This window comes from Protopterus annectens, chromosome 4.part0 (genome assembly GCF_019279795.1).
Source record: "Protopterus annectens isolate FY-2018-M chromosome 4.part0, PAN1.0, whole genome shotgun sequence".
Classification (NCBI taxonomy): domain Eukaryota; kingdom Metazoa; phylum Chordata; order Ceratodontiformes; family Protopteridae; genus Protopterus; species Protopterus annectens.
The window spans coordinates 1,944,274,546-1,944,298,535 of record NC_056733.1 but is presented as its reverse complement, the minus strand read 5'-3'; positions in this window follow the sequence as shown (position 1 = coordinate 1,944,298,535).

The window sequence follows — 23,990 nt, the reverse complement described above, 5'->3', positions numbered from 1 at the left end:
GAGTGGGGAACAAGTTGGAGAGACCCTGGAGAGGTGGAGATATGCTGTAAAGTGGGGAGGAATGAAGGTCAACAGGACTAAAACAGAATATATATGTGTGAATGGGAGGGAGGATAGAGGAATGGTGAGGATACAGGGAGTAGAGTTTACAAAGGTGGATGAGTTTAAATACTTGGAATCAACAGTTCAGAGTAATGACGAGTGTTGGGGAGAGGTGAAGAAGAGAGTACAGGCAGGATGAGGAGAGTGGAGAAGAGTGAAAGGAGTGATTTGTGACAGATGAGTACCATTAAGAGTGAGAGGGAAGGTGTACAAGAGGGTAGTGAGACCAGCTATATTATATGAGTGGGAGACAGTGGCACTGACAAAAAGACAGGAGTCAGAGCTGGACATAGCAGAGTTAAAGATGTTAATATTTGCAATGGATGTAATGAGGGTGGACAGGATTAGGAATATGTATGTTAGAGGGTCAGCCCAGGTTGGATGGTTTGGAGACAAAGCCAGAGAGTAGCGGGATTACATTAGTTTGGACATGTGCTGAGGAGTGATGTTGAGTATATTGGGAAAAGGATGGTAAGGATGAAGCTGCCAGGTAAGATGAAAGAAGAAGGCCTATGAAAAGGTAAAAAGGTGCATGGATGTGGTGACAGAGGACATGCAGGTGGTTGGTGTGACAGAGCAAGTTGCAGAGGACAGAAAGAAATGGAGCAGATGATCCACTGTGGTGACCCCTAATGGGAACAGCCAAAAGAAAGAGGAGATGTTGTGATGTCAATCTTCACAGGTTGAAAATGATTCGCCAGACATAACACAACTCTATGAGTAAATGACTATAAATATGAGGCACACATATGGTCAGTGTACATAACACTGGACAATTGAATGGTATGAGCTCAGTCTATCACATGCAGTTCAACACACACATCTGCAACAATAGTTTACTATGCAAATACCCTGTATAGGTCTCTCACATTTCTGAGATAAATATGTATATCACAGCTGTATTCACAATTAACATATGGATATCTACGACATCCCAGTATCTGGCCTAGCAGTGTCACAGTCAGTATTGTTCAACACACACTCCAGTAGTAGTCATATGTGAGCCATCCTTTCCTGGGGTGACTCAGGGGCTTGAACTGTGATCTATGCCACTGCAGGCAGAGCCAGATGCTATGTTCATAGGTTCTGATCAGCAATATATGAGTGCAGCAAGTCTTGTTGAGACATATTTGTTGAACTTCCTATTTCCCATTATTACATACCCCCTACTGCATTCCATTACATGTTTACTTGTTTGACATACCTTTTTTTTCCAAGTTTGGTTTGTTTGATTCCAGTATGTGTTGGTTGGTTGGTTGATAGGTTGGTTGGTTGGTTTGTCTGTCTCTCTCTCTCTCAGATGTAGGGCATACATCTGTTTTGCGTAGGCAACAGCTTGCATTTTGTAGGTAATGCTCATGAGCAGCTGATGGCCTGTGCACAAATTGGTGTCCCCCACTTGCTAATTGCATGCAAAACAGCTGTTTGTTATTCCTATAGCCAATGGCATGGCAACACACTCCTATAATTGAGGACTTCATGTGGGCATTGCCCCTTTTCCTTGCCTGTGAGTATGACTTCATGGAAGTGTGTGAGCAACAGCACCACAGAGGGTAGTTGGAAATACCTCTTACAACAAAAACTGTGGAGACAGGCCAACAAACTGGGAAAGAATGTTTCAGACATAGGGATAGAATGTAAGTATTGCTGTTACACAGTTGAATTAATTCTAGTTTAACAGGGTTTGTGTGGACATGGCTGTTCTGAGTGATTTTAAGCTTGACAGTGTTATGTGGTTGACATAACTCGCCACTGTAGGGCTATCTGCAGAATGGCCAGATTTTGGACTCTCATGTTTGATGTGCTCCTCAGACATTTTTTGTTTTTGGAAAATCAGTAGCAAACTTTGGGGATTGCAGTCTGTAAATGTTATCATCCATTTGTGTTTCTGACTCCTTATCACTCATAAAAGATATGTTACAACAAACCCTGTTACACCAGCAACGGTCTCAGTTTATAACAGCAATATTTTGTATATGCCACTGTTTCTGGACGGCTGACCCCCAAGTATGTCAGGCTTTGTCCACATGTCATGCAGCAAGAGGTTGATAGGTAGGGTATATCATTATGTAGTGCCTTTATTCCTGATACCATCCCAGTGATGTCTCAAAATGCCAGACATGTTATGTGTAAGAGGCCTTATATATGAGGACAAAGCCTGGGCATTCTGTGGTACTCTGAACAGTTGAGAGGTCTTTGTATTTCTGGCAATTGTTGACAGATGTTCAGGACTGTGTAGGATTGTAGAATGTAAATGTTATTTGGCCTCTGTAGGGAGGGGGTAGATGTATATGTTATGGCTCCTTTTTCTATCTGACTGTGCAGGTTGCTCCAATTTCTGGTGGTCTATTGGCTGTATATGTTTGTAGGGACAGACTGACATGTCACATACCATGGTTAGGCATCATACTACACTGTGAACTGGGCCAGTATATGTAGAGATAGTGTGTGAGTGGCAAACATGATGAGATGTTTTGGTTCACACAGTCCTTATACTCCTCTGTTCATTTGGCTTACTGGTATGTCACTGTGACTGTGGTGAAACTGGTTGTGGGTATGCACATTCACACTGGTGTTTGTTTTTCAGTACTGTTACATCCCTGTGTTGCCTGATATAGTTGCAAATGCATGTGTAATTCCCCATAGCAGATTTAGGATAGCGTTGTTTTAGTCTGAGTGCAGTTTGCATGGTGCTTGGTGACATGCTTAGCAGCTGAGTGTAGTTTCCCTAATGTGATGTTATGTCCAGATATCTGTAGGATGTACTTTTGCCTGGCCCCCATATGTGTTGTGTATTTCTGACACATCAGTGGGATGATGTGAGGATTTAAGTCACTAACTAGTAAGAAGCAATTGAGTGTTGGACTTGTGCTATTTCAGTCAATATGTGTTAGGACAGACAAGAGGGTGTTACTGCAGCAACTGTGTCAGCTTATGTACTACAGTATTTTAGATATGTCCCTATTTTCATGACCCCCCCACTTTGTCAGGGTGGTTCAGATTCATTGCACAAAGGGGTTCTCAGCATATGTCTCGACTGGCCGGATTGTTTCAGAATGTCCAGGTGTATTGCTCATATTTCTGATGTGTTCCACAGATACCTTATTTATATTTTCCTGGTAAATCACTGCGATGATCTGAGGATTTCTGTCAGTAAATGATGACATACATTTCAGTTTCAGAACTGGCATCCTTCAGAACATGTATGCTGAAACAAACCTTGTCACTCTGGTAACATTCTACATTTATAAGATCAATATTTAAAATATGTCCATAGTTTTTGCCCATTACCTCCCTCCCCATTTTGACAGTCTTTGGCCAGATTTCATGCACTAAGAGGTTGAGAGGTATGGTTCTGAGGCATGATCCCACTACATGTTATGAGCATTTCTATATATATATATATATATATATATATATATATATATATATATATATATATACACATATATATATATATATATATATATATATGTATATATATATATATATATGTATATATATATATATATATATATATATATATATATATATATATATATATATATATATATATATATATATATATATATATATATATATATATATATATATATATATATATATATATATATATATATATATATATATATATATATATATATATATATATATATATATATATATATATATATATATATATATATATATATATATATATATATATATATATATATACATATATATATATATATATATATATATATATATATATATATATATATATATATATATATATATATATATATATAGGTTCATAGGTTCATAGGTTCATACAGGCTATCTGAGGGCATTTAGTATGTGGAACTATACCCATTATTTTGCTGTGCCTCTGTCGAGCAGTGACACTGAGGTAATCCCTGGGTATATCTGCGATCTCCATCCATTGGTCAAGATTTCTCTTGAACAAGGCCATGCTCTGCCTCACATGTACGGGATTTTGTTCCACAGCATAGAGTCTTTGGGTGATGAATCTATCCTCCAGCACGCCCCATTAATAGTGTGTCAAGGTTTAAGTCTCCGCCCTTGTGGCTCTGATTGATCTAGATTTTTGAGGTGAAGCATATTCATCAAATCTGGGTTTGACATGGCCTTGTATGTTAGGCAAAGGTCACCTCTGAGCAAGCGACTGAATAGAGCTGGAGTTCTTTCAGTCGGGCAGCATAGGACAGATTTTTGAGACCCTTTATCCTTTTGGTGAGGAACTTTTGTGGCCTCCAGCTGCTGCAAGTGTCGGGTCAAATACATTCAATGGGGCATTGTACTCAATCATTTGTCTGATGAGTGATGAGTAAAGGAGACTATGACCTCCTTGATCTAGATGAGAATCCTTCATGATAAGGTGGGCATTGTAGAAGGTCTTCCTAACTACTTTAGCTACATGGGTGTCGAATGACAGACTACTATCATCCTGGGTCCCCAGGTCCCTGATAACTTCTTCTGTGCTCAGTGGATTGCCACCTATTTGGTAGCTAGGTAACCTTGTTTTTGGTATGACTATGCATTTTTGGCATTTAACTTTAGGCGTGGCTCTGGCACCAGTTATCCGTTTCTGTGAGACCCTTCTGAAGGATATCTGTGTCAGATGTGTTTTCTATGGTTTCAGTTTGCAGTCATCTGCAAACTTTGTCAGCATAACCCCTCCTGTGTTTGCTTGTACTCGGAAAAGTAGATGCCAAACAAGAGTGGGCCCAGGACTGAGCCTTGTGGGACACCACTTGTGACAGGCTTTGAGTCTGACATGGCGCCAGCAACTCTGACCCTGTGGGTTCTGTCACTCAGCCAGTTTGCAACCCATCTTGTGATGTATGGGTTGACATTTAAGCTGATGAGTTTTTCAATGATACCTGAGTGGGGTATTGTATCGAAGGCCTTAGCCAGATCGAGGTAGGCTGTATGGACTGCCTTTCCTCATCAATGGCTTTGGTGACTGTTTCGAAAAAGTCAACCAAGTTTAAAAGGCATGATCTGCCTTTGACAAAGCCAAACTGGGTTGGATCCAAAGTCTGCAAATTCCCTATGTCTTTATTTATGAGGTCCATTATGATCCTCTCCATGGCTTTGCAGATAAGGCTTGTCAAGCTAATGGGCCGGTAATTTCCAGGGTCGGGTGGAGGCACCGCCTTTGTGAAGTAGTACCACAGTTGCAGTATCCAGAGGTAAGACTTTGATTAAACAGCTGTCCTAGCTGTGGGTTTAATTCTCATTGAGTTCATGGAGCACACAGCCGAGAACACCATCAGGTCCCATGGATGCTGTGTTTTTGCTTTGAGAGCAGTTCTCACTTGGGCGCTGGAGATGTTTGGGGGCTGCAATCGTTTGGTATAGATGTCTCCTTTGGGGACTGAACCTGTCAGCCAGTATGTTGGCAATGTCTGTAGGATCAGTAATCTTCACATCATTTTGAACTAGTTCTGAGCATATCTGGGAGTTTCCTCCCAGGTTTCTAACATAGCTAAAGAAGGCCTTATGATTGTCTTTTGAGTCTTTAGCTATTTTTCTCTCGAAATTTGCTTTGGATGATTTTATGAGAGCTCTTAGTTTTTACTTATAGTGATCAAGGGTGTCTTACCTTTTAAGGATTTTGCTCTATCTTGTAGTAGCTTCCTCCTTTTGTTGTAGAGTTTGTTTATGGCTGGGGTCCACCAGACTGGACGCTTGCCTTTGGTACAAAGAGTCTTTGTTTTGCTTGGGTTTGCCTTATCCATGCAGTCCTGCAGGTGCTGGTAGAAGGCATTTGTAAGTGATTCAGCGGCTTGAGTACTGTTTTCCACCGCTCGGGGCCTTAAAGGAGACCACACTAGTCTTTAGAAGTGTGAAGTCGGCTTTTGAGAAGTTCTTTACTGTGGTCTTTTTTATTTCAGGTGGGGTGGGATGAGGACCTCCAGCGAGATTAGTTTGTGGTCTGATCTCACCAGTGAGGGGTACACCTCGTGTTGAACATTGTGCTCCCATGTTCGTGATGATGAGATCAAGTATGTTATCTCCTCTTGTGGGGATGGTGACTAGTTGTTCCATGGCATTTGAGTTTATGAATTCCAGGAACGTTTGGGCTAGGGTGTTTGGGCTTGAGTAGTGTTCCCAGTCTATATTAGGGTAATTGAAGTCACCTAGTATGATGGTGTTTGGTGATACATTTATCCCCTCTAGTGTTTACAGGAAGGCCATGTGAGGTTCCTGAGTTTGTGAGGGTGGCCTGTAACATGCTACAATTTGCAGAGCAGTCTTGCCTATGGTTAATTGCACCTGGATGGTCTCCGATGCATCGATGCGTAGCCACCAGTCTTGAGGTGTGGGTGTACTTGATGAATATGGATACCCCTCCAGCTTTCTTGGTATTGTCTGGATTTTGGGGCCGGAACGCATGATATGAGGTAAAACCTGATAGCTGGGGCTGGGGTGCTCTCAGGAGCCTTGAACCAGGTTTCTGTCACAGCACAGACATCGATGTTCTCCATACTGAGAAGGGCCTCGAAAAGTGCATTTTGAGATTTAGACTTCTGGCATTGAGCAGCATTACCCTTAGTTTTTTTCCTTTTTGTTCTAGGGTGGTAGGTTTAGAATTTGAGCCTTGCCTAAAAAGGCACTATGGGGGTGGCAAGAGCCTTTGCCAATATCCGAATCCCAGGGTGACAGGTGCAAGCCCAGCTGGCTTGTCCAGCATGTCATCCCAGGCAGACAGACACTGGATCCCCTTTGAATGACACCAGTGTTTAAGCCAATTGTTAAAGCTGATCATCTTATCTCTGTATTGTGGCATCATTCTTGGTGAAGGTAGGATACTGCTCAAGGTCAGGGTCATACCTGCCTGGGCTACATAATCAGAGAGCTCCTCAATGTCTCTTTCATGTAGTCCAAGGAGGTACATCTCAGGTCGTTTACACCAGCGTGGACAATGACTGAGTCATATTTGTACCTGCTGTTGAGAGACCTGAGTGCTGATTCTAGCCGACAGGCAGCTTACTGTGACCTTCTCCTTACTCAGTCTGGTGAGCGGACGCCAGTGTGTCTGCCTATGGAGTCACCAATGACTAGTGTGTCTGGCATTGTGTTTGGCCTTAAGGGCTGTGACTGTTTGACACTCTGACTGTGAGGTCTATGTGTTGCAGGTGTTGTGTTCTGAGGTGGTGGTTGTTTGGGTGTCTGCTTTGGTGGCCTCTGCTGTTTTGGTAGATTTTTGATCAGAGCCTCAGTATGTCTTTGTGTGTTTATGTGTATGATTTGAGGTTGTAATGGTACTATGTGAGACTGAGTCTATAGTGTGTGTGGTAACCTTCTCCTCCTGACTGGTCTTGCCAGTCCTATGTTGAGAGAGCTCAGCCTCCAGTTTGGCCGTATAGTTGCATCTCTGCATGTATTTGTGTTTTGTGGGAGGAGGAGAGGGTTGTCTGTGTACATGAGGCAATTGTAACATTGCCTCAATATTCCCAGGTTCACCAGCTGAGCAGGAGAGGACACTAGCAACTGATCCCTCGACATGCTAGAAGGAATAGACAAAAACTTTAAAAAGATTCCGGATGTGGGTGACCGAGAAATGGGGGTTGCCTTTTGGGGTACTATCTATGACAAGAGTGCCGTATCAAGGTAATAAGTACTGTAGGAGCAAGTGCTACATTTAACAGATAGAGAATAGTCTACTTGGAGTCAAGTAGAGATGATCTTTTAATTATAGGATACGCTGATTAGATCAGTAGTATAGTTCGAGGAGGTAGTTTTAAGGAAAATTTGAAGAGTGGACTTTAGGTAGCCGAATAGTTTAAACCTGCTTAACCGAGCTGCCCTAGTGTGCAACAGTGGCAACTCCGTGCTAAATCGCTATGCTGGCGCTAAAGCATGCTTTATAGCAGGGGCTGGAAAAGACAGGAAATGACCCAAAATGGCCAATAAACTACAAGTTACTGCCTTAAACCACTCCTCTGAGGACAAATGAAGGAGTTATGGAAATGACCCCTAGTGGCCAATAAAACTACAGTTTCAAGTCAGTAACCACCTCTACGGGGGGCAGGGAAGCTGATCAATGTTAGTCACTGCCACTGATGAACACAGAGACCCTCCTTCAGCCCAAGCAAAAATGGCCTCACAGAAACTTTCAAACAGTTCAGGAACAGCAAGCCTGTAACTGAACTTTTTTAACTCTCAGAAAAGTGGGAAAAAAGCAAGATTTTTTTTGTTTTTGTTTTTTACAGAGATAGCAGAGGTTCACAAGTAATATCAAGTTATAACAGTGCAGTAAATGACCCCACACAAGAGTGCTAGGTCAAGGACAGAAAATATTCAAGTTTTAAGAAAAAAACGATTTAAAATTAAGTGCAAACAGGAAATTCAGCAAACAGCTTTTGGTTGTGCTCAAAATGCAGCTACTAATACAGAAATCAAGTTTAACAAGCCAGAAAATGCTCAAGCTAGGCAGCTATGCAGAAAAACTTAGCAAATAAACAGAGAAAAAATACTTAAAATCTCAAATGTGGCTCCCTTCTTCTCTCAGCGTTTTTTCCTCTTGGAGGGTGCTTCACCACCAGCCAACAAGCCTGAAAAGACGCTCAAACCACGAGGCAACTAGGTTTTAAGAGAGGAAGATGAAGGAGTTATGGAAATGACCCCTAGTGGCCAATAAAACTACAGTTTCAAGTCAGTAACCACCTCTGGGCAGGGAAGCTGCTCAATGTTAGTCACTGCCACTGATGAACACAGAGACCCTCCTTCAGCCCAAGCAAAAATGGCCTCACAGAAACTTTCAAACAGTTCAGGAACAGCAAGCCTGTAACTGAACTTTTAACTCTCAGAAAAGTGGGAAAAAGCAAGATTTTTTTTTTTTGTTTTGTTTTTTACAGAGATAGCAGAGCTTCACAAGTAATATCAAGTTATAACAGTGCAGTAAATGACACACAAGAGTGCTAGGTTATATATATATATATATATATATATATATATATATATATATATATATATATATATATATATATATATATATATATATATGTATATATATATATACATATATATATATATATATATATATATATATATATATATATATATATATATATTTTATATGTATATCTCTATCTATATTATGTATATATTTTTCATATATATGCATCTTCATGTATATATACATGTGTATTTGTATATATACAAAACCTGACTGATTCTACAGATTTTTTCCCTACTGTTGAATGACTGTACTGCATATGTTTGAAAAATCATTAGCAAACCCTGCAGTTCGAATGGTGTAGTGGTCCATTGTTCTGACTATGTCGTACAGGTCCTTGGGTTCGAGGCTTGCCACAGCTGATTGTTTTGTTGCTATGCAGAATAGTGCCTGATGGAGACAGAGTGATTAAAGCACTTTTAAGTGGCTTTAATCATGTTTGCATGGGTTTGCATGACACTAAGCGATTCCAACACACTGTTAACCGTACAGATGCTTAATCTGTGTTGGCTTCACTTAGCAGCGTGCAAACTCCATTACTCCCACTTACACCCGCTGTAATTTATTTAAAAGAAAAGAAGAAGCAGTGATAGGAAAGTGGAGAAAAAGGGGCACACAAAGGGAAAAACAATATGAAAGATAGCTAGGGATGTGCAGGACAGGTGTAGGGAAGGTCCATAGCGGTCCATTTCTTATATAGCAACAGCCATGCATTTGTACAAAATGTGGAGATGAATTTGGACACTCAAATTGCAGGGAGAGGGGTGAGGAAAACAGAAATGTGTTCTTAAGCCAACTGGACCAGATTACTTGTCCAGTGGACACATGTGTGAAATGGAAAGCTATGTACGAGGTAATATTTCTTTTTGGGACAGATGCCCCTTTCTTTTTTTTAAGGTGAGAGTGGGATGTTGGGGAAGGATTAAAGGGATGTCTGGGGAGGCAGGTTGGGTAGGGATACAGACAAGACAGAGAAGGTAGCAGACAGGGGCGGTATATGACACATGAGGAGGTAAACACATTTGACGGGGAGGGTGGTTGGGAATCCGAAGCCCATGGGCCCCCATATAGTTACAGTGGCACTGAGATCCTCACCCATGGGAAATCATCAGTACACATTCATGGCCCCAAACGTGGCTGTGCTGGGGGCTGGACAGGATGGGTGGCCTGCCCCTTGAGGTGTGCCAGGTGGCCCTCAATCTGGAGCAGCTGCTCTTCAAACTCAGATAGAAGGGTGCTGCACACCAAACCCCAGACCTAACTGTGGGTGACAGCCTCCTGTCCATGGGTGTTCCCGGGGGGGGCAGGCCCTGTCCCCTGTGGCAGTTCCACCCGAAGGTGGTGCAGGACCAGCAGACAAGGGAGATCCAGGTTGGGTCCCAGACATGCTGGGGCCTGGTGCCATGACCAGATGAGGTGGGACAGGCGGATCCACTGGGATCTGCCTTCCCAAATGGCTATGGTGTTGAGGTTTTACAAAATATGTTGGTTGGTCATGAACAGCACATTTCAAGATTAGTTATAACAGCATGCATGCATGTTCCAATTAACCCCATAAAACAGATTTGAAACAGTTGCATAGCAAACAGAAAACATGCATAAATGGAACAACAGTATGCATCATAATAGCATGCCAGTAGCACTGATGGCAACAGGCCACCAACAGTGGTATTTGAACAACATATATTAACATGCAAGCTATCAAACATATTAACAATAATATAACACAAGTCCCAACATTAGGGTTGGAGCACAACAAAGCCGTAGTTTATGAGTAATAATTATTGATGCAGATTGGGGGTGAGACAGAAAATCCATTAACAGCTTTTTATGTTTCTATGTTCCACAACAGTACTGCTCAATACTCTGTGGGTCTGCCCCACTTTACATCTACTTATTGCCATAGCATCTGTAGGACAAACATACCTATTAAACTGTCAGCCTGGAATGGTATGAGGCAAACTGTGGCATCTCTGGGTACATGACTAGAGGGGTTACGTATCTGGCACAGGAGGGATACCCTGAGCTGCAGTTATGTGAGTGTGCTACTGGCATACATAAACTGCTTTCCTATCTGTGTCTAGGATTATTTGCAGTAGTGACCACTAGCCATGACAGCGTGACACTTGAAAGGCATGTATCAGAAACATACCTCTCAACCTCTTTGAGCATGACATCTGGACAAAGCCATACATAAGAGTGGGACAAAGGCCCATAAATGTGGACAATTTTTAGATATTGCTCTTACAAACTTAGAAAGTTGATAAAATAACAGGTTTTGCATTTGCATGGCTTTGCCGATGGATATGACATCCGACACTTGTATGTCTATCATTATTTTCTAACTTCAGTCTTATAATGGTTTGCCACTGATTTGCCATGACACCAATACTTTATGTAAAATGGACCACAAATCTGAGACAAATATCTGGACATTCAGTGAATATCTGTATAGTTGAGAGGTATGAATCAGGAAGACTGCATATTGTATGTACCTACCCTGCTGTCATTTGCAGGCATGTGGTGGGACAATTAAACAGTTGTACACAGTTTATTAGAATACCCTTCATACAGCTACTGACAGCATTTACTTACCTGTAAAACCTGTGGGAAAAATATCTGTTAACACTACCTGACTGTTTTTACATTTATTCCAAATTCCTTGTGTACAGATATGCACACATCTTAGTAATACTCCCTGGATTTGACTCATGTTTGGGTGTGCAAAATTAACAACAAAGCTATTTCTCATCACACTGAGCTACTGGGGAACTGCTGTTTCTTGTTTCATTTGCTTCTGCCTAATAGTCTCTTGGTTAGACAGTCTGAACTTGTAATTCTTTGATGCATGCATGACAGATAGTTACTAAAATGTGCATTACTTCTTTGGATTATTACAACCTGGAAAGTAAAGGCTAACACAAGGCAATGCTGCATGGTACGCACATTTATACTTTCCATATTACTATTCAGGGTTCAGAGTTTAGTGTAGTATATATTTCACATTTAATTTATATCTCGTTTTACAGCAACACCATCTACGGTTTCTCCTAACAGCTTGTTCACAGATGCACCTCAGCTAATGTATGGTGTCTCAGCCATATTTGCTGTGAAGAACCAGTATACATTCTATATATGTCTACAACAACATACCAAAATAAACACAACAGTTTTTTTCAAGGTCTTTATTGTACATCAATATTCTTCAGTAACTCTTTTTTATTTATTCAGTTCACAAAGTAACAGTGTACCTACTAGCAGTAAGCAATCTACTCCTTCTTAGCTATTTTAACAAAATACTGCAAAATAGATTTGTTCTCACCAGCCTGTCAGTGCAGTCTCAGTAGTCTCTCACCATGGGCTTCCACATTCACAGCCCTCTCTGATGCAGCTGTAGGGGAGAAAAACACACATTATGCATATCTGTCTATAGGTTCATAGGTTCATAGGTTCATAGGTTCATAGGTTGGTACTAGGCTATCAGCCCTAGGGCATATACAAGCCTAGCCATAACAATTCCCTGGCTATTTCTTCCCACACTATTTACTTCACTGGACCGCTGACTAGCAGGGTGACTGACATGAGCCCTGGGGTGAATTTCCTTTCTCCCATCCAATCGTCAAGGTTCCTTTTGAAGAGGGCCAAAGAGGCACTCTGCTTGACATGTATGGGCAATCTATTCCAGAGTCTGGGGAGTCTCTGGGTCAGGAACCTATCCCTCCAGCATGTTTTGTTTATATTGATGACAAGATTTAGATCCCTGGAGCATGTGGCTTTGAGGGATTGGGATTTCTTTAAGTGTAGCATGTCCAACAGCTCTGGGTTTGACATGGCCTTGTATGTTAAGCAGAGATCGCCTCTGAGTAGACAATATGCGACAGAGTATAGCTGGAGTTTTTTAAGGTGGTCAGCGTAGGGCATCTGCTTTAGCCCTGTGATTCTTTTAGTGAGGTATTTCTGCGGCCTTTCCAGTTGTTGCAGATGTCTTTAGAGAGACATACCAAATTGGGTGATGTATTCTATAATGGGTCTAATGAGGGATGAGCACAGTGGGACAATGACCTCCTTTTTTCTGGGTGAAAAGCCCTTAGTGATGAGGTGTGCAGCATAGAAGGATTTCCTGACTGTTGTGGCGATGTGGTTATCGAAGGTGAGACCACTGTCCACCTGTGTCCCTAAGTCTCTTATCACACTTTCGGTATTTAGTGTACTGCCACCTATAAGGTAATTCACGGGTGCATGTTTTTTCCCAAAGGGGATAACTATACATTTCTTGGCATTGAGCTTGAGCCCATGGCTCTGGCACCAAGCATCTTTTTCTGTAAGGCCCTTTTGTAGAGTATCCACATAATTTGGGGATTCATTAATGGCTCCCAGTTTGCAGTCATCTGCGAACTTTGTTAGCTAAAATCCCTTAGTGTTGCCCTGTACTTCAGAGAAGTAGAAAGCAAACAAGAGCAGTCCCAGGACTGAACCCTGAGGTACTCCACTTGTCACTTGTCTTGAGCTGGATTTGGAGTCGGCTACTTTTACAGTGTGGGTTCTATCAGTAAGCCAGTTAGCAACCCATTGGGTGACGTAGGGATTAATGCCCAGCTTAGTAAGTTTATCTATGATTCCGGAGTGGGGGATGGTGTCAAAGGCCTTGGCAAGGTCTAGATAGGCTGTATGAATCACCTTACCCTTGTCTATGGCTCTGGATACTGATTTGAAGAAGTCAATCAGGTTCAGGAGACAAGATCAGCCCTTCACAAACCCAAACTGGGTGGAGTCCAGTGTTTGAAGGTTGCCAATGTCTTTGTTTATAAGTTACATGATAATACGCTCCATGGCCTTGCAGATAAAGCTCGTCAGACTGATGAGACTCCCCCTTGTGGAGTGGGATAACTGTAACTCTGCACCACTCAGTGGGCACGAAACCTGAGGTGAGGCTATGATTAAACATGACACTTAGGTGAGGTGCCAGTTCATATTGTAGTTCATGTAGTACACAGCCTGGGATGCCAGTAGCACTATCACAGTCTTAGGCTAGTATTTGCTACAAACTACTTGATAGTGATACTTACACACTACTGGAGCATTCTGGGCCCATCATTCTTGGATCCACTGGTCCAAGAGTGCCCCCTTCCTAAGCTTTAGGTCAGCATAGTGGTGCTAAACCTACTCACCAGTCCAAGGGATGCCAGTAGCACTGGTAAGGTCATGTGTGAGATGGTCCCAGGACTCCGCTTTGTACTGGGAACCCTGGTACTGGCCCTGCAGCAATCTCTCCTCATGGTTTTTAACTAGGAGTCCAACCATGACCCTGGACTCTGGAAAGCTCTGGCATTTCTCCCAAAAGCACACTCCATCTCCTACACCAGCCATTGTATCTGCACAGATGTACTATAACAGATTACGGCTGTATTCCTGCCTGTACCATTTAAATTTTGTGATATTCCTGCCCTTTGCTGTTATTAGACCATTTTGAAAAGGTTAAACTCCACTAAGCAGTGCACAAATCTGCTAAGCCAGTTTTAACACTGCTTAAAATGGAAGTTGTTGAGCAGTGTTTAACAGTGCGAAAATCCACTTAGCTGAGCTACCTGCTGTTTAGCATTCCCGTCTTAGCAATGGTTACATTGCTAACCATTGCTCACTTTTAAATTTTTAAATATATCAGAGGACTGACTTCATTTATTAAGTGTATGTGATGTACTTTACATGACATCCTTCTATGTTCTTTCCTTACATTGGCAAGGGGAGTGACTATACTGTATGGGACACTTGTGTGTATACTGTATGGGGCACTTGCCACCAAATTAAATGCGAATTTCATTCAAAACTAATACACTTACATCAGCAGTATAAAAGTACTGCTTTCCAATAGACATCCCACTCATGCAATAACCACCATCTTATGTAATAGCTACAATTCTCAGTTCTCTCTCTGTAAATGCTTGTACTTTTTAAAAATATTTATTGCTATGTAAACATGAAAATGTATTTGCAAAACATCTGTCACATTATCTTGAGTAATTCTGAATGCCACTTTGTGCACACACAAATAAGAAACAGGCCTCTAGAAGTCAACTCTGTGAAAGCTTTATATTTGGTGAAAAAGGTGAACTCAAGTCCTTTACATTGAGCATCTAATATTGCACAATACTACTTGACACACTTTATAAATAGTGTATAATGTGATTTGAGCCTGTGTTTTGGGTTGTGGCTGAAAAAGGGCTTTACCAACAGCCTATCTGTAATATCCAAAATGCTGTCATAAAATTTATCACTGTAAAAAAAAAAATCACTGCCGCATTTCAAAATGCTGAAACTACTGTAATTATTGAGATATATTTTAGAGATGGATTGTTATTCATTATGTAAATCTTAGTTATTGTGATATATGTCAGTCTTTTCTCAGGTGTTCATTGCATTAAAAAATCCTTATTGTGAAAATATATTTTATGTTTTAAAAAACAAACTGCACTGTCTCTAGTTCAAAGAAAGCTGGTCTTTGATTATAGAAATAAATGAGAATGCATATTAGCAAAGTTCACTGCAAAATAACTTCCAGTGATGAGCAACATCTGTTGCAATAAAATTAGGCAACCAAATCCGACAGAAGAAGTACAGGTTTAATTAATATCTAGTCAGAATTATGTACATTTCTGAAATGGGATCTACTGCCTTAATACAGCCTTGCTATAATAAAGTAAAAATTGTAAATGATGAAAGTTTCCCAAGGCTACAGAAGGATACAGGAGGACCTTGTACACTGCATGCAAAACATTTGTGAAAGCTCATGTCCAACTTAGTCTTACAACGAAATGCGCTCTTAGATAAAATCTCTAATGTTGTTGCTGGGGTATTGAACACATCTTTAGCTACCCACTATGACTATGGTACAGGGTATGGGGTTGGGGTGATGTGGGGTAGAGTGAACCACTAGAAGCCAGGGCTAACTCATCCATGAAATGCCTTAAGGACACCAGTATCAGTACAGGGACTGATAGATGGGGAGAAATCCTAGCCACCAGGGATACATTTAACTTAAGTGGATTCATGGCACCAGCATCAGTACAGGGATCAGGGGAAGGGGGGACACTAGCCACCAGGGATGCATTTAACATAAGTGCCTTCATGGCACTAATATCAGTACTGGGAATGTGGGTGGAGGATCATTGAACACCAGAGATTATCCAGTATTAAAGTGCCAGAATGGCATAGCCATCACTAAGGGGACTGAGGGGTGGAGGAAATTACAAAACACCGGGGACAACTCTACCATTAAAATCCATAGTGGCATGGACCTCCAAAGTAGAAACGCAAGCAACATCCACCCCCAACCCAACCCAAATGACACATAGCCCACAAACTCAGTGTGCCAGTCAACCACAGCCCATAAGGCATAACAACGTACCCAACACTCTTGTCATAGGTGACTCTATAGTCAGGCACACTGATGTTCCACTCACCAGGCTAAACAAGGAGAAAATTACTGTCAGCTGCCTGTCTGGTGCCAGGATCCACCACATAATGCACGCACTCAGGTCACTCCACAACAAGTACAAATATACTCTGTCATTGTCCATGTTGGTGTGAATGACCTGAGACATACCTTCCTAGACTACATGAAAAGAGATATGGAGGAGCCCGGCAGGTATGACCCTAACCCTGAGTAGCATCCTACCATCACCCAGAATGATACCACAGTACAAGGACAAAATGATTAACTTCAACAATTGGCTAAGCTTCTGGTGTCATTCTAAGGGGATCAACTATCTGTCTGCCTGGGATGACATGATTGACAAACAACGATGATCTGCCAGAGATGGCCTGCACCTGTCGCCATTGGGATTATGGATACTGGCTAAGGCTCTTGCCACCCCTATAGTGCCTTTTTTAGGCAAGGTTCAAATGACAAATTCACCACTATAACAGGTACAAGCAAGCAAAATCTGAGGGTAATGCTACTCAATGCTAGAATTCTAAACCTCAAAATGCACTCACTCGAGGCACTCCTTAAAATGGAGAACATCGACATCTGTGCAGTGACAGAGACCTGGTTCAAGGCTCCAGAGATCACCCCTGCATTACCAGGCTATAATTTATACCACACCTTTCAGCCACCTAACCTGGACTGAAACACTAAAGGCGGAGGCGTGTCCATATTCATTAAGGATATCCACACCTCCAGGCTAGTTGCTCAGCATAATGCATCCAAGATTATCTAAGTGCAACTAACTCTGGGCAAGACTACAATCCAAATTGTAGCTTGCTACAGATCCCCCACCATGCCCCAGGATTCCCACTCCTCATTTCTTGATACACTGGAAAATATTAGGGTACAACCTACCACCCTAATAATGGGCGATTTCAACTACCTCACCATTAACTGGGAAAACTACTCATGTACCAACTCTTGTGCTCAACGTTTTCTGGAATTCATACATTCCAATGCCTTGGGTCACATTATTCACACCCACACCAGGGGCAGCAATATCCTAGAACTGGTCATTACCAACATGGGCAACTGGTATTCCACACCAGAGATCAATTCCTCGTTGGTCAGATCCGACCACAAGCTAATCACCCTAGGCATCCACATCCCACCCTCCATTAGGGAAACCACCATAAAATATTTCTCCAGAGCTAACTTCACACTTCTTAAGACAGAAGTGGTAAACTTCATGACACCCATGCTGACAGACAATAGAGGTACGACTGCTGAATCCTACACAAATGCACTTTATAAGCACTTACACGAGTGCATGGATCATGCAATCCCTAACAAAACCAAGAAGCTATCCTCCAAAAAAGGAAGCTAATCTGTTGGTCCCCTGCCATAAACAAACTCTACAACAGAAGAAAGAAACTGTTGCAAAAAAGAGTAAAATCCCATGATTGGAGGAACTCCCTTGTCATCCTCAGTAAGAAGCTGAAATCCCTGATAAAATCCTCCAAAGCTAGTTACGAAAACAAAATCACCATTGATTCTAAAGACAACCACAAAGTATTCTTTAGCTATGTCAAGAATCTCAATGGCAACACTCAGATCTGCTCTGAGTTACATCACAATGGCACTAAATATACAGACCAACTGATATTGCCAACATCCTGGCAGATAGGTTCATTGCTAACTTTACCCCCCTCTCATCCCCTAAAGGGCCCATCTCTATATCGAAAGAATGCAAAGTTCCTGTAATCACGACTGCATAGGTAAAAAACACACTCTCCAAAGCCAAGAACACAGCATCCATGGGACCTGACAAAATCCCAGGCTGCTTTCTACATGAACTACAGAATGAATTGGCACCCCACCTAAGTACCATGTTCAATCATAGCCTCACCTCAGGCTTTGTGCCCACTGAGTGGTGCACAGTGTCGGTTATCCCACTCCACAAAAGGGGAGCCAACACGGACCCTGGGAACTTCCACCCCATTAGCCTGATGAGCCTGGTTTGCAAGGCTATGGAATGTATCAACATGGAACTTATAAGCAATGACACTGGTAATCTCCAAACTCTGGACCCCACCCAGTTCGGGTTTGTAAAAGGCAGATCATGTATCCTAAACCTGATACACTTCTTTGAAGTGGTCACCAAAGCCGTAGATGAGGGTAAGGTGGTTCACACACCCTATCTAGATCTCGCCAAGGCTTTCAATACCATCCCCCATTCTGGAATTATAGATAAACTTGCTAAACTAGGTATAAATCCCTATGTCACAAGATGGGTTGCCAACTGGCTCACTGACAGAAACTACACTGTGAAAGTAGCAGACTCCAAATCCAACTTCATACCAGTGACAAGTGGAGTACCACAGGGTTCAGTCCTGGGTCCTCTCCTGTTTGGTATCTACTTCTCTGATGTACAGGCTAACACAGAAGGTCTTTGGCTAATGAAGTTCGCAGATGACTGCAAACTAGGAGCCATAATAAAAACTCCTAACGATGTGGACATCCTACAAAAGGGCCTCACTGAAACAGATGCCTGGTGTCAAAGCCATGGCCTCAAGCTCAATGCTAAAAAGTGCATTGTCATCCCTTTTGGTAAAGACTCTGTTGAACTACCACATAGGCGGTAGTCTACTTAACAGCAAAAGTATGATAAGAGACCTTGGGACACAGGTGGACAGTAGTCTCTCCTTTGATAATCACATCTCCACAGTAGTCAGGAAATCCTTCTATGTGGCACAACTCATCACAAAAGGATTCTCATCCAGGAAAAAAGAGGTCATTGTTCCCCTCTACTCATCACTCATTAGCCCCATTATAGAGTACAATGCCCCTTTTGGTATGTACCTCAAAAGACATCTACAATAACTGGAAAGGCCGTATATAGACCTCACAAAGAGGATTACTGGCCTCAAAAAGATGCCCTATGCAGACACTCTCAAAAAACTCCAGCTTTACTCCATCGCATATCGCCTACTCAGAGGCGATCTCTGCCTAACATACAAAGCTCTGTCAAACCCAGAGCTGCTGGACATGCTCCACTTAATCCCTCCGAGCTACACGTTCTAGGGACCTAAATCTTGTCACCACAATAAACAGAACATGCTGGAGGGATAGATTCCTGTCCTAGAGACTTCCCATACTCTGGAACAAACAAAGCTCCTCATTAGCACTCTTCAAGAAAAATCTTGAGGATTGGATGGGAGATAAGAAATTCACCCCAGGATCACTTCTGTGGCTCTGCTTGACAGGAGGCACAGGAAAATAATTTTCTTGGGTGGCGAAAACCAGAGTACCTTTTGGCTAGGCTTATATAGGCCCTAGGGCCAATAGCCTAGTACCTACCTATGAAAATATGAAGCTATGGACCTCACTATGGGGATTGGGGTGGGGGGACACACTAGGCAACATGGCAACTTCAAGTATACCATAATGGCACTTAAACTGTTATGGTGATTTGGGAATAGTGGAACCATGTGAAGGAAGACAAGTCAGGCAAACAGGTATGGGGACTGTACTGTGTGTGTGTGTGTGTGTGTGTGTGTGTGTGTGTGTGTGTGTGTGTGTGTGTGTGTGTGTGTGTGGCAGTGTCTGTGTGCGTGCCTGCATACATGCGTGTGTGTGTGCACGTGTGTGTGTGTGTGCGCGTGTGTGTGCGTGTGTGTGTGTGTGTGTGTGTGTGTGTGTGTGTGTGTGTGTGTGTGTTTGTGTGTGCGTATGTATGTTTGAATGTGTACTTGGTGTGTGTGTGTGGGCGGGGGTGTGTGCATGCATGCGTGTGTATGTTTGAGGGAGATGAATACCAATGCCTACATATTGAAGTACTATTTTTGTTTAAGAGACATTCAAATTAGCCAGTAATGAATGTTTACCTATGAGTAGCTGTCATGTCTTTGAATTGCAAATTACCTCTTCATGGGAGCGTTTTTTTAATGGAATAGTCTAAAAGTCACATATGCACACAAAGTGAAAACTATCTACTGAATATATGTAATGAGGCTGATTTTTTTCTCTTTAGAGCACATTTGATATTAACTGTGTCATCCAAGCCAGGAGATCGAGTAGCTTTAAACTTAAAAAAGTCAGCAAAACTCCTTACTTTTTTTATGTGCATTAAGATCATCTCCTTGCTGATCATTAATCCTCTACAAAAATGAAACTTTTCAAAACATTTAAACAATAAAATATGTTTAAAAGGGTGTCTGTACTGAGTTTGCATCTCTTTATGCAAATATTTTTGGAAATCCTCTAAGAGAGTTTACAGGTATTGTTTTCTATATAATAAGAAATCACAGTTTGTCACACATGGCTGAGCAGACCACAAAGAAAGAGTTATTGTCAAAATGCTTCTTTGCCTTCAAAGTACTAACAAACACATATGCAATGTCTTTGCTAACGTGGAATGCTGAAAGATATATTTGCTTCCTTTTCTAGAGTGTTTTCCTTTTCTTTGTTTTATAGCTTAAGAATTATTTTATTCCATTTCAAGCTGATTGTTGTAACTGTATTTGTAAGTACTGAATGAGTTTTTCTTTTTGGTTTAAACATCTGAAAAAAACTGCATACAATGAGAAACTAATTTCTAAATTATATAAGTTTTAAATTTTATAACATATGCGAAGATATGTTTTACTTTTTACATTTTCTTCTTATGGCAATAAGAATGTTTAGCTTTTTTCTGAATAATGATTCTTCTTGAGAAAGTCAGCATATAGGTTGCTGTCTTTTCAAATGCCCAAAATAAGATTTTGTTTGTTATTAATGAAAGAAAATAGTTTGCAGGAAAATGTACCCACAAACAATGTAAAGGAATTGAGTTCACCTTTTTCACAAAATATAAAGCTTATTCTTGTACTTAACGTTTTACTGTTATTTCAGATAATATTAAGGCACTTCAAATAAAATATACTTGTTTTATGCAACTGTTTGAGGAATCATGGGCCTTGGGCATTTTCATGTTTTTTCATTGGACTTACAGAATAGGGACTCTCCTGATTAAGGTGGGTGGGTGGTAACCATAAGTTAGCATGGTTGTAAATTGAATTTAATGTAAATAAGTGTGATACTTGAGTAAGCATTTTGGAGATGCAGAAGCATTACCTATGTTAGACTCAGGGTGCTGAGGGCCCAAAATCTCCTAAGAAAATGTTTATGCCAGTGGTTCTAAAATTATAAGGCCTGTCTCCGAGTAGGTGCTGATCCTGCTTCAGTAGATGTCCAAACATGTTCAAAAATTTATTTAAAATGATACTCATTGTTTATTCATTTTATGTCTTAATAGACTAAATACAGAAGTATGGAAGTCAATAAATGTCATTAATGTTTGCAAACAAATAGTAAAATAATAATTCAGCATGAAAAACATCATTATTTCAGGTTTCATCATGTGAGTGTTTTGTGTTTGAATGGGCGAGTCAGTAAGCTTCTATGCTGAAATCATATCTCTTTTAATATGGATAAGTCCTAAATGCTTTTACAATACCTTTCTGATACTAAGGCTGGGCTCATTAACTTTCCTCTGGTTTAAGTGGGGCTCACATTGATAAAGAAATCCAACAAATCCAGAGCCTACTAGGATAAAAATCATAAACCTTGAGCCATGCAAAAAGATTTTCCAGAACTCCAGTAAAACAAGCATGATTAGTTTTCATCAGGTCTTTACAAAAAGAAAAAAAAAATACATTATGGTGGATAGTCAAAATCCATACAATAAGACATTGCTTTAAAACATTATATAACAAATGCATATCAATATTTACTACGTCTTAATTTTAACACACTTCATGTTCTGTCATTAATCCCAGGTGTGTGTGTGTGTGTGTGTGTGTTTCTGTGCACCCATGTGTATGCTTCTGTACTTGTGTGTGTGTTCATGCATGTGCCTGGATATATTTGTGTGCACGTGCACACGAGCACATGTGTGTGTGTGTGTGTGTGTGTGTGTGTGTGTGTGTGTGTGTGTGTGTGTGTGTGTGTGTGTGTGTGTGTGTGTGTGTGTGTTCATGCATGTGCCTGGATATATTTGTGTGCACGCGCACACAAGCACACGTGTGTGTGTGTGTGTGTGTGTGTGTGTGTGTGTGTGTGTGTGTGTGTGTGTGTGTGTGTGTGTGTGTGTGTGTGTGTGTGTGTGTGTGTGTGTGTGTGTGTGTGTGTGTGTGAGTGTGTGTGTGAGTGTGTGTGTGTGTGTGTGTGTGTGAGTGTGTGTGTGTGTGTGTGTGTGTGTGTGTGTGTGTGTGTGTGTGTGTGTAAGATTTTAAATTCAGTGCTCCTCCCATACTTATCCGACTATCTTTGATTTATTTTTAATGATCTTTAAAGCAGTTAATTGATTTGACCACCCTTTTACCTAATACTGTGTGTAAGTATTGCATTTTTGTTATTATTGCTCTTCGTACCATTTACAGGTTCTACAATGCATGCCTTTAACTATCTGCTTCTTTCCTAAAATGGAAGAATTTGCAGGTTTGTCATAAAACTAAACTTCATTTGCTGTCATTCAGTCTACATAAAACTGAAACATGCAGACAGATACTAAAAGTATCTCAGTAAGCCGACCTCTTTCAGATGCGATTGGGATGAATGGATGGTATCCAGGAGTTCTTGTGCAGTTGCAACAGACTGTATAATACAAGTGTCAGAGGTTCAGTTGCATGAAAGTTCTCATTTCCGATACAGCTGGGCATATGGATGATCTGACTGAGATCGTGTACAGTTTCTGTAAACTATGTATTGCAAGTATAAGGGATTCATTTACATAAGAATACTTAAAGAATGCAGAAGAGTTTTTCTACCGGCGCACCATGCAGGAAGAGTTACAGAATGCTAATAAGATATTAATATTAACAGACTTACAGATCTTTAGTACATGAATGCAGAAAGCTTTTTTATTGATAGAATGTATGGTGTAAATGCTTTTGTCTGGTTTTAAAAAGAAAAGCAAAACTGATTTAAAATATGCACTCTGCTTTCTTCATATATCAGTTCCTGATGCATCTGCAGTGAAATCATTTTCTTATTTTTATGACACAGTGAATGCTCCAGTTTAATTAAATGAACAAATAATTTCTTTCAGTAATAACCACAGTAGCATCGGGTGCTGGTAAAACTGTGCTGAAATAATTTATTCACATACAGTGATATGCATTCAGTCAACCAGAATGCAGTCATTTTTAATCTAAAGTACTTCCGAGAAGGGATCTGCTCCAAGTGTTGGTATGCTAGTAGTCCTTGACATATTTGTTCATTGCCACTACCCTAACGTCCAGTAGCCACATCCAAGTTAATGACTTAGCCCTCTTACCATCTGATCTTGTTGAATTATATAGCCCTATCAGAACCCTAATTCTAAGCCTAAAATTGCAACCCTGTCCAAACTCTAACAACATCACTCCCTACCCATCCTTAAAGTCCCCTATCACTCAATAATCTTAAACTAATACTCTCAATCCCTTACTCTAAAAATCATGCCCGACCTCA